The sequence below is a fragment of the Prionailurus viverrinus genome, chromosome C2 (genome assembly GCF_022837055.1).
Source record: "Prionailurus viverrinus isolate Anna chromosome C2, UM_Priviv_1.0, whole genome shotgun sequence".
NCBI classification, from domain to species: domain Eukaryota; kingdom Metazoa; phylum Chordata; class Mammalia; order Carnivora; family Felidae; genus Prionailurus; species Prionailurus viverrinus.
In genome coordinates, this window is record NC_062569.1 from 22,241,545 (window position 1) to 22,250,554 (window position 9,010).

Below are 9,010 nucleotides of genomic sequence, written 5' to 3' on the forward strand. Positions count from 1 at the left end.
AGATACCTAATTATCTCAAGCAGCAGCATTCATTACAGTCTAAATATGGCGCATTGCGTTGAATTTTGAGCACAGTTAGGACTGAAAGAGGTCTTTAGAGTGTATACAGTGTATCTTTTTCTAATTATCAGATCAAGAACTGGAGAAGTTAATTGATTTGCTCAAGGTCATCCCACCACTGAATGGACTTGCTGCCTTCTGCTCCAGGGAGGTTTCCACAATATTCTATTAATGCCCAAGATTTGAATTCCCAAAGGCACAGCCCTGAGAAGTATAAGGGCCCAATGAAGCCTTAAAATATTTTTCCTAGATATCCCTGAAGTTATAGGAACATATCAGCTTCTTCTTGTTTATTTTCTTACATCCAGATTTTAACTCTCCTTTCAGAATGAAACAATCTTTAAAAATACCAGTAAGACAATCATTTAGAAATAGGAACTAGAGACCAGTAAAAATGATAAAGATAAAAATCATCCACAAACTTGTCATCATCCCCCGAATAGTAGTATTTTGATATCATATTTCATCTTCTTAAGGATGGCTCAGAACAAGAGAACACTCTTTAATCCTGAGTCTACCACTCTGCTACCAAGGAATGTCGAAGAGAAAAGTGGAGCTCAAGTTCTCAAGTTTTTCTGGAATCTAAGACAGGGTAAGACAACAAAGCAGGTACATACTTGGGTTTAACTACTTCTGCACTTGTTTTAAGACATCTTCAATGAGACGTTGAGTGTTTTCATTACATATCATGAAGTAGGTGAAAATCTTTTTTTTTTTAACTCTAGGTCTGAATATATGAAGCCCATTCTCAGTTATTCACCTCATTTGATTTTGGCTTCTTGAGATGGATGTGTGGGTAGGCTGCTATGGTTGTTCCTTTTGTTGTTGTTGCTGTTGTTATTTTTTCCCCAAGCACAAACACATTTTCTTTGCCTAGAATCCAGTTTAGGAGCTTGTATGGGAAGATGGCAGCTGAGAAGTGATGTTAGAGTGCGTGTGTGTGCTGTCCCAGGTGGTTCCCTGATGGATTAGACTTCCAAGGAAGGAAAAAAAATTCAGTTCATTGCAGCAGGTTCAAGATGCCAACATGTGTTGTTATTTCATCCCCGGGGAGTAAATTAAAGTGATACTGTTTCTTCGATATACCTTGGAACCAACAAAGAGAAAATAATGACTTGTAGTGTGTTAGTGTGGGTAAGTTGCTGGAAGTAGCAGGATCCACGCCCCCACCCCCAACCTGTGCTGAGGTCATTATATCAAAATCTTCAAACAGTGAATTTGCTCCTCAGGGTGCCTGGGTAGCTGAGTCGGTTGGGCATCCGACTTCAGCTCAGGCCATGATCTCGTGGTTCGTGGGTTCAAGCCCCGTGTAGGGCTCTGTGCTGACAGCTCAGATCCTGGGGCCTACTTCAGATTCTGTGTCTTCCTCTCTCTTTCTGCCTCTCCCCTGCTTGCACTCTGTCTCTCTCTCTAAAAAATAAATAAATATTAGAAAAAAGGAAATGCTTCTTTCTCCTTACTGTCAAACAGAAGGCTTTTGAGTGTAAATTTTGTAATCAGATCTGATTATGATCTGTTCTTCAGTAAGTTATTTATCTGCCTGATCCCCAACTTCCCCTCAGTGTGTGATTATGAAAATAAAATGAGACAATAAGGCTAATGGTTTTGCACAAGGTCTCGGGCTTAACAAATAATCTCTTGGGTTTCTCCATGTGCTGGCATTGAAGGAAATTTCATGTAAATCCCTTTCCTTGTTTTCTCCATTTTGAAATTTTCTGTAACATTTTCTTTTAATGAAGAAAATCAAAGCGTAAATAACTTCCTCCCTGAAGGGAAGGTGTTTCTCAAACATGAACCTTATTTTTTGTTAGTTTTATTTTTTATAGCATCAATGTTTTATTTATGTGTACATTAATATATATATTCAAATACAGTATAACATTTTTCTATAGAAATTAGTTCTTTGTGTTTATATATATATATATATATATATATTTGTAGTTTTTTTGTTGAAAACTACATAATTGGGGAGAAAGAATATCTTGGAAGGAAAGAAAATACATTTGATAAAAATGAAAAAAAAAAACCCTAAACAAATATCTCCTGGCAGATGAGAGGAAGGACAGGGAGGAGGAAGTCAAGAAGAGGGAGGAATGGGATTTTGAGCATAAGTTATGAACTAGGACTGGAGAGTTGCTATGCTATGAAGATAAGGTTAACTCAGGGTTTAGCCACAAAACCATGGTGACTTTGTACAGCTTCTTTTGTTAAAACATTTAATTTCAAGGAGTAATGATTAAATTTGTTTGTGATAAGAGCAAATGTGAACAATAAATCTGGTATTTGAGAAACTGAAAATCCTTCTTTAAAACCTGGTAGACTTTGAACATCAGCCAGCATCATCCTCTATAGTGAAACACTTGTCCCTTCCAATGACTTTGGAGCCTTTAGCACTTCTCCCCCTCTCCATCACCCCCTGATGTGTCTCTTTGCTTAATCAGGAATGAAGCTGAACTTTTCTGCCACCCACTGCTTCTCAATGTATATGGATGGCTTTCTTTGAGTTGTGCCCAAAATAACATCTGATCTGAAAGCAACACTAGGAAATTCAGTCATCTATAAAAAGAAGAGTGAAAAATAAAAGCAAAGTCATGCCCCTTGAAAGTTCAGCTTCAGCTCTGGAAAATATAAAAAGGGGATTTGGGCAAGTCTATTTCTGGAAATCTGACTGCTCCAGCACAATGTGCTGAACAGTGAGGGGGATTCTTTTGTGGTTAATGTACACATGGAGAGCCTCGCCACTGTTATCAGCCTTTTAACCTGCTAGAGGGCAAAGCCAGTCTCAGCTACCTGCCCTACACTGGGGCTAATCTATCACTTGAAAGTTCTTTCTAGTATAATTTACTATAGCACCCACTTTGGTGTCCCAGATCTGCTGGGTGTTGGCAGACAGGAATTTCGAATCCAAGACAATATACCCAAACTGATTCTGGAGTTTCTTTTTTGTTGTCTGGTTTATTTCTCCTCCTCACTAACTAGTCTACCAAATACACTTCTCTCTGGAGGACATTCTCTGCATCAGGGCATCCGGATGTATGTTTTCCACATTCTAATGAGACTTTCTCTTAGGACTGTTGGAGAGAAATAGGACAAGTAATGCAGAATGGGCCTGCCAGTGCCTACTAATGTGAACATAAGCAGTAACGTGGATGGGTGCTGCTGCCGCTGCTTTTGCAATTACAGCCCCCTCCTTGGCTCCTGACTCCTGCCTTCTTCGTACACCTAATATTGACAGCTGGGCGTGAGGCATCATCCAAAGCCTCTTGGGGCCCATCATATTCATCACAGGCAGACTCCAGTTCCTGACCGGTCCTTCTGCACTCTTCTTTAGTTTTTTTTTTTTTTTTTTTAACTTTATTTATTTTGACAGAGAAAGAGAGAGTACAAGTGGGGAAGGAGCAGAGAGAGAGAGAAGAAGAGAGACTCCCAAGCAGGCTCTGCAGTGATAGTGCAGATCAGTGTAGGGCTTGATTTCACGAAGTGTGAGATTGTGACCTGAGCTGAAATCAAGAGTCAGACCCTTAACCGACTGAGCCACCCAGGTGCCCCATGCACTTTTCTTATCTATAGCTATACTTAAGAATACGTTGAGAAAATAAGCCCTGGAAATTAGCTCAACTCAACAGAAAACAATAACCAAAAAATGCTTTCACTTGGAATTATCTGGCTGTTTCCAGGTGAAAGATTTCATTTTTGCTTGGGACCATCAGGGTAATTGCCTCATTTTCTCACTCTGCTTTGCTAGTGGCCTAAACGTTACTCTGAGCTTTAAATCCTTTATCTGGTTTGATTTTGTTATTCAAACTATCTGTGTTTCAAATGTTTATGCTCCTCCCCCTTTTCTTTATTACCTGTAACCAAGGAAACTGATACATACTAAAAGCTTTCAATTGTTTTCTTCATTCCTGGATGTTTTTAGTTTGTTTCTTTTTTCTTTTCTTTTTTTTCTTTTCTCTTCTCTTTTCTTTTCTTTTCTCTTTTTTTTCTTTCTTCTTCCTTTTTTAATGTTTATTTTTGAGAGAGAGAGAGAGAGAGAGAGAGAGAGAGAGGGAGAGAGAAAGAGAGAGAGAGAGCACACGAATTCAAGAGGCGCAGGAAGACAGAATCTGAAGCAGGCTCCAGGCTCTGAGCTGTCAGCACAGAGCCCATCGCAAAGCTCAAACCCATGAGCTGGGAGATCATGACCTGACCTGAACTCGGACATTTAACTGACTGAGCCACCCAGATACCCCTGTTAGGTTATCTCTTAAATATTTTCATTCTTCTCAGGATTTATAGGAAACAGCACTCCTTTGAAGGGAGAAACCATTGGTCGAGGTAAACCCAAGGTGCAGATTTGAGAATAGAAATAAACTTCGGCAGCTCATGAGGTTGCTTGGGACTTATGTTGCAGGGAAAGATTTATTTTTGGCAGTCTGTTTTATACTTTGGAGTGGATTGTTAGGGTGAAGCAGTGGGAGGCAAATGATCTTAATATCTCAGGTGAGCTTGGTTGACATCACTCACAGTAACAGAAAAAGTCATGGCTGGTTTTCCCCAAGTCCTTTGAGCATATGCCATACAATATGGTAACCACTAGCCACAAGTGGTTGTTTAAATTAAAATTAATTTAAATGAAATAAATTAAAAATTCAGTTCCTCAGTCACACTGACCACATGTCAACTGTGCCATAGTCACATGTGGCTAGGGGCTAGTATATTACACACATATATAGCACATATATAACACTGGGCAGAAAGTTCTATTGACAACACTCTTCTAGTTATGACTTTGCTTAAGTTGTTTCCCATCTAAGAATATCACCTTCCCATAATCCCTACCTCTGCAAAACCCACAGTCCTGCTAAAACTTGTCTTGTTCTTACCTCCGTCAAGCGTTGAAAGACTACCCCACACTTCATTTTCCAGTTTTTAAATTTCTTGGGCAGTATTTGTAGGGTTTAGAACATAATAATATGCAGTCACTATTCTTATTATTTTTTGTGTTGTCCTAGATTTTTAACTAGAAGAAGAAAACCAAAGCGGGAGGCATCATAATCCCAGACTTTAGATTAATAATTCCTTAAAGACAAGAGTTATTTATTTATTTAATTTTTTACACAATCTTACATTTCATTTTTTTTTTTTTTCCTTTAAAAGGAGCAAGTTGTGTGCAGGGGGGTAAATGTTTTATGGACAAGAAAAACAACTGCTCTAGAAGCAACTTATTCATCATTTTTATCTTCATCTTCCTCCTCTTCCTCCTCCACTTCATCTTCCTCCTCCACTTCATCTTCCTCCTCTTCCTTCTTTTTCTTGCTATTTTCGGCCATGATGACTCCTTTTTTTTTTTTTTTTTTTTTTTTTTTGGCCGTGTCAGGCTTTCCTTTCCTTGGTATGGAACAACATCCTTTTCCTGTCTGTCCTTCGGCTCCGCAGCCTTCTTTTCATGGGACTGCGTGTCATATGCATGGCTGTGATACCACATATCTCTTCCTGGTTTCTTTGCAACATCACCAATGGACAGGCTGGGATGCACCCCTTTGATTTTTGGGCGATCCTCAGAACAGAACAGAACGAGAAAAGGGCCAAAGGAGGCATCTTGGGTGCGTTGGGGTCCTTGAACTTCTTTTTTTTTCCCCTTTAGCAGGGATATAAGTTTTCATTTCTCTTTCATAACAGGCCTTGTCTACCTTTGCCATGTCTTGAAACTTTCCTGTCTTTTTGGCAGACATGGTCTTCCACCTCTCTGAGCACTCCTTAGAAAACTTCGAGAAGCCGACTGAAGCCTCTGGGTGCTTCTTTTTGCTCTCTTCTCAGCAAGTTTGTACAAAGAATGCATATCATGACATTTTGCCTCTCGGCTTCTTAGGATCTCCTCTGCCCATGTTTAATTATTTTCCCCAGCGAAGCACAGAGTCACCCAGTGCCCCCATCTGGCTCTCACTTGCCCTGGGGCTGTCTCTGTGGAACTCAATGTATTGCCAAGACCAAATATTTTTATACGTTAGTATTTTTTAAATTTTATATGTATTTTAAAAATTTACATCCAAGTTAGTTAGCAAGTAGCACGGTAATGATTTCAGGAGTAGAATCCAGTGATTCATCCCCTTACATATAACACCCAGTGCTCATCCCATTGAGTGTCCTCCTTAATGCTCCTTGCCCATTTAGCCCATCCCCCACCCACAACAACCCTCCAGCAACCCTCAGTTTGTTCTCTATATTTAAGAATCCAAGAATTATGTCTTATATGTACAGTTATTATAGTCCCTCAGTGCCCTGTATAACTTGAGACCATATTATTATCATTATTAACTTTTTAAAGTATAGTCTGAGACTAAGCTCAGGGATTTATATGCATCTTCTAGAATGTAGGCTGTTATAAAGCAATGTTCATAATTTATTTACTGTTGTATCTTCAGTGACTTGCACCGAGTAGGTACTCAATAAACTTAAAGAAGAGAGAATGATTTCATTTGATTTTCATGTGTGTGAAATTGGTATTCTCATTTTTACAAACTCAGAATTTGGAGTTCAGGGAAAGTTCAATAATTTGATGAAACACAGTGCTGATAAACAGTTATTTTGCACGCTGGTGCTTTGCGTGTGATCTTTCTCTCCACCTGGCATCTCATCTTTCTCTCCAGCAGGGTAACTTGGATTTCTTACATGGCAGCTCAAGGCTCCTTGAGGGAGTAAGGGGTTACCAAAAGTCTACTTCCTCATTATTCAATTGGTCAAATTGATGGAAAATCCAGCACAGATTCCCGGGACAATGGTCTGAGCATGCAGGCTTGGTTTGTGCAAATAGCGGGTAAGAGACTGCTAGAGAATATCCTTGGAGGCTAGCTACCACATAAGTAACCATCTCTATAGGGTCCCAGTTTCCTGGTAATAGGATTCTTTCAGTAATAATTCCTCACCTCAGAATATTCCTCTATGAGATTTGAAAGCCATTAAAAGCAAAGTTATAAGTTGTCAGAACATTCCTATTAACAGAAGTAATGTGGATTTTATTTCTAGAAATAAGCAGACTTCTGAAAAACCTAAGATGGACTCTTATTCTAGAAGGAGGCAAATATCATTGTCAGCACAATGCACAAGGAACTTGTGCTCTTATTTTTCATGGGGATGCTTATGTCTCCCAACGAGAGGCCTTTTGATTAGTGCTACTATCCTGGGATTCTGATAGCTAGAATTCTTGCCTCTAAGGTAAAGTCCCTCAAACTGTGAAGCTGAGACACTTGCATCTTCCTTCCAAAGTGAAAACAAGCAATTTCAGGAAAAGATGGAAAAGTCATTTTCCCTCAAAGGATCCTTTTGGCATCCTTCTGCAACCCACTCAGCAACTTCAGAGTTTTACAATCAAATAATGTCTGTTAGCACATAGTCATCTTTTATGGGGAGCTGGGCTTTTATAGTTGTGTGAGTTACTCATGTTGGAAGTAAGAAATAACACTTTAAAGAATACCTTCTGAATTTACTGGGGTGATATTCTAAACAATTACTTTGAAAGAGGAAAGTATAACACAGGCTCATGGATGTTTTTCTCCCTGTTGCAGTCAAAGAAGACTTAGAGAAATGTTGCTTTAGGGACCCAAAAGGAGCAGTGCATGTAAGAACATGGAAGACCATACAAAGTTTGACTTCATTTCAGTTTCTGTCAGCTAAATTGTATTTTGGGGAGCAATGAATTATTTGACACAATTGGTATTTTTAACGGCTGCTCCCTCAACCCCTTTATAGGTTTTTTTTTTTCCTCAAGTTGTCCAGTGAAAAAAGAAAATTACAAAAGCAACTGAGCAGAGCATACTTTCAGAAAACACAAAGTGAAGCAAAAGTAACTGAACCAGGCTCAGTCTGAAGTTTGGCTGTGTCAGTTGCTCAGAGATGCAGCGGGCATGGCTGTCTTTTCTGTAGGCTCTCTGTCTCTCTCTCTTTTAATTTTTTAATGTTTATTTTTGAGAGAGAGAGAGCGAGCACACAAGTGGGGGCAGAGAGAGAAGGAGACACAGAATTGGAAGCAGACTGTCAGCACAGAGCCCGAAGTAGGGCTCGAACTCATGAACTGTGAGATCGTGACCTGAGCCAAAGTCGAATGCTTAACCGACTGAGCCACCCAGGCGCCCCTTGATCCTTCACTCCAAAGTGGCTGGAAAGGTTTTATGGCCTTGACTGGAAAAATATAGACTCAAGAAACAACTCACCCCAAGTGGGCAAACCCTGATTCTGAATATGCATCATCCTGAGAGCAAATGAGTAGGCTCTCAACCTGGAACTAGTAGGCTGGGATTTAGATACTAGCATTCTCCGGCCTTGCTCTGACATGATTCATTTTGCAGCAGAGTTTAGAAATAAGACTCGGGGCGCCTGGATGGCGCAGTCGGTTGAGCGTCCGACTTCAGCCAGGTCACGATCTCGCGGTCCGGGAGTTCGAGCCCCGCGTCGGGCTCTGGGCTGATGGCTCAGAGCCTGGAGCCTGTTTCCGATTCTGTGTCTCCCTCTCTCTCTGCCCCTCCCCCGTTCATGCTCTGTCTCTCTCTGTCCCAAAAATGGATAAACGTTGAAAAAAAAATTAAAAAAAAAAAAAAAAAAAAGAAATAAGACTCTAGACCCCAGTCCCTGGAGGTCTCAGAAAAATTTGGTTAAACCTCTGTTCCATTTACAATTGCTGTGTAGTGATCCATTCCAAACTTAGTGGTTTAAAATAACAGCTGTTTATTATGCCCCAAATTCTTTGGTTTGGCAATTCAATAAGGACATACTAGAGAGATATTTCTTTGCTTTGTGATGTCTGGGATTTCAGCTGGGAAAACTTACATGGCTGAGAGCTACAGAATCCATTTTCAAAGATGGCTTCTTTACTCATGTCCTGATGTTGGTGCTGGTTGTTGGGCAGAAGCTTGGCTGGGTATGCTAAGTGAAGCTTCTGTATTCCGTCTTTTCATGGGGGTTGACTTCTTCACAT

At 40.1% G+C, this 9,010-nt stretch overlaps 1 pseudogene; it reads right to left on the bottom strand.

The window, feature by feature from the left end:
- Window positions 1–5,264: 5,264 nt before the first annotated feature.
- On the bottom strand, window positions 5,265–5,927 carry LOC125175088 (high mobility group protein B1-like; annotated as a pseudogene).
- Window positions 5,928–9,010: the final 3,083 nt, after the last annotated feature.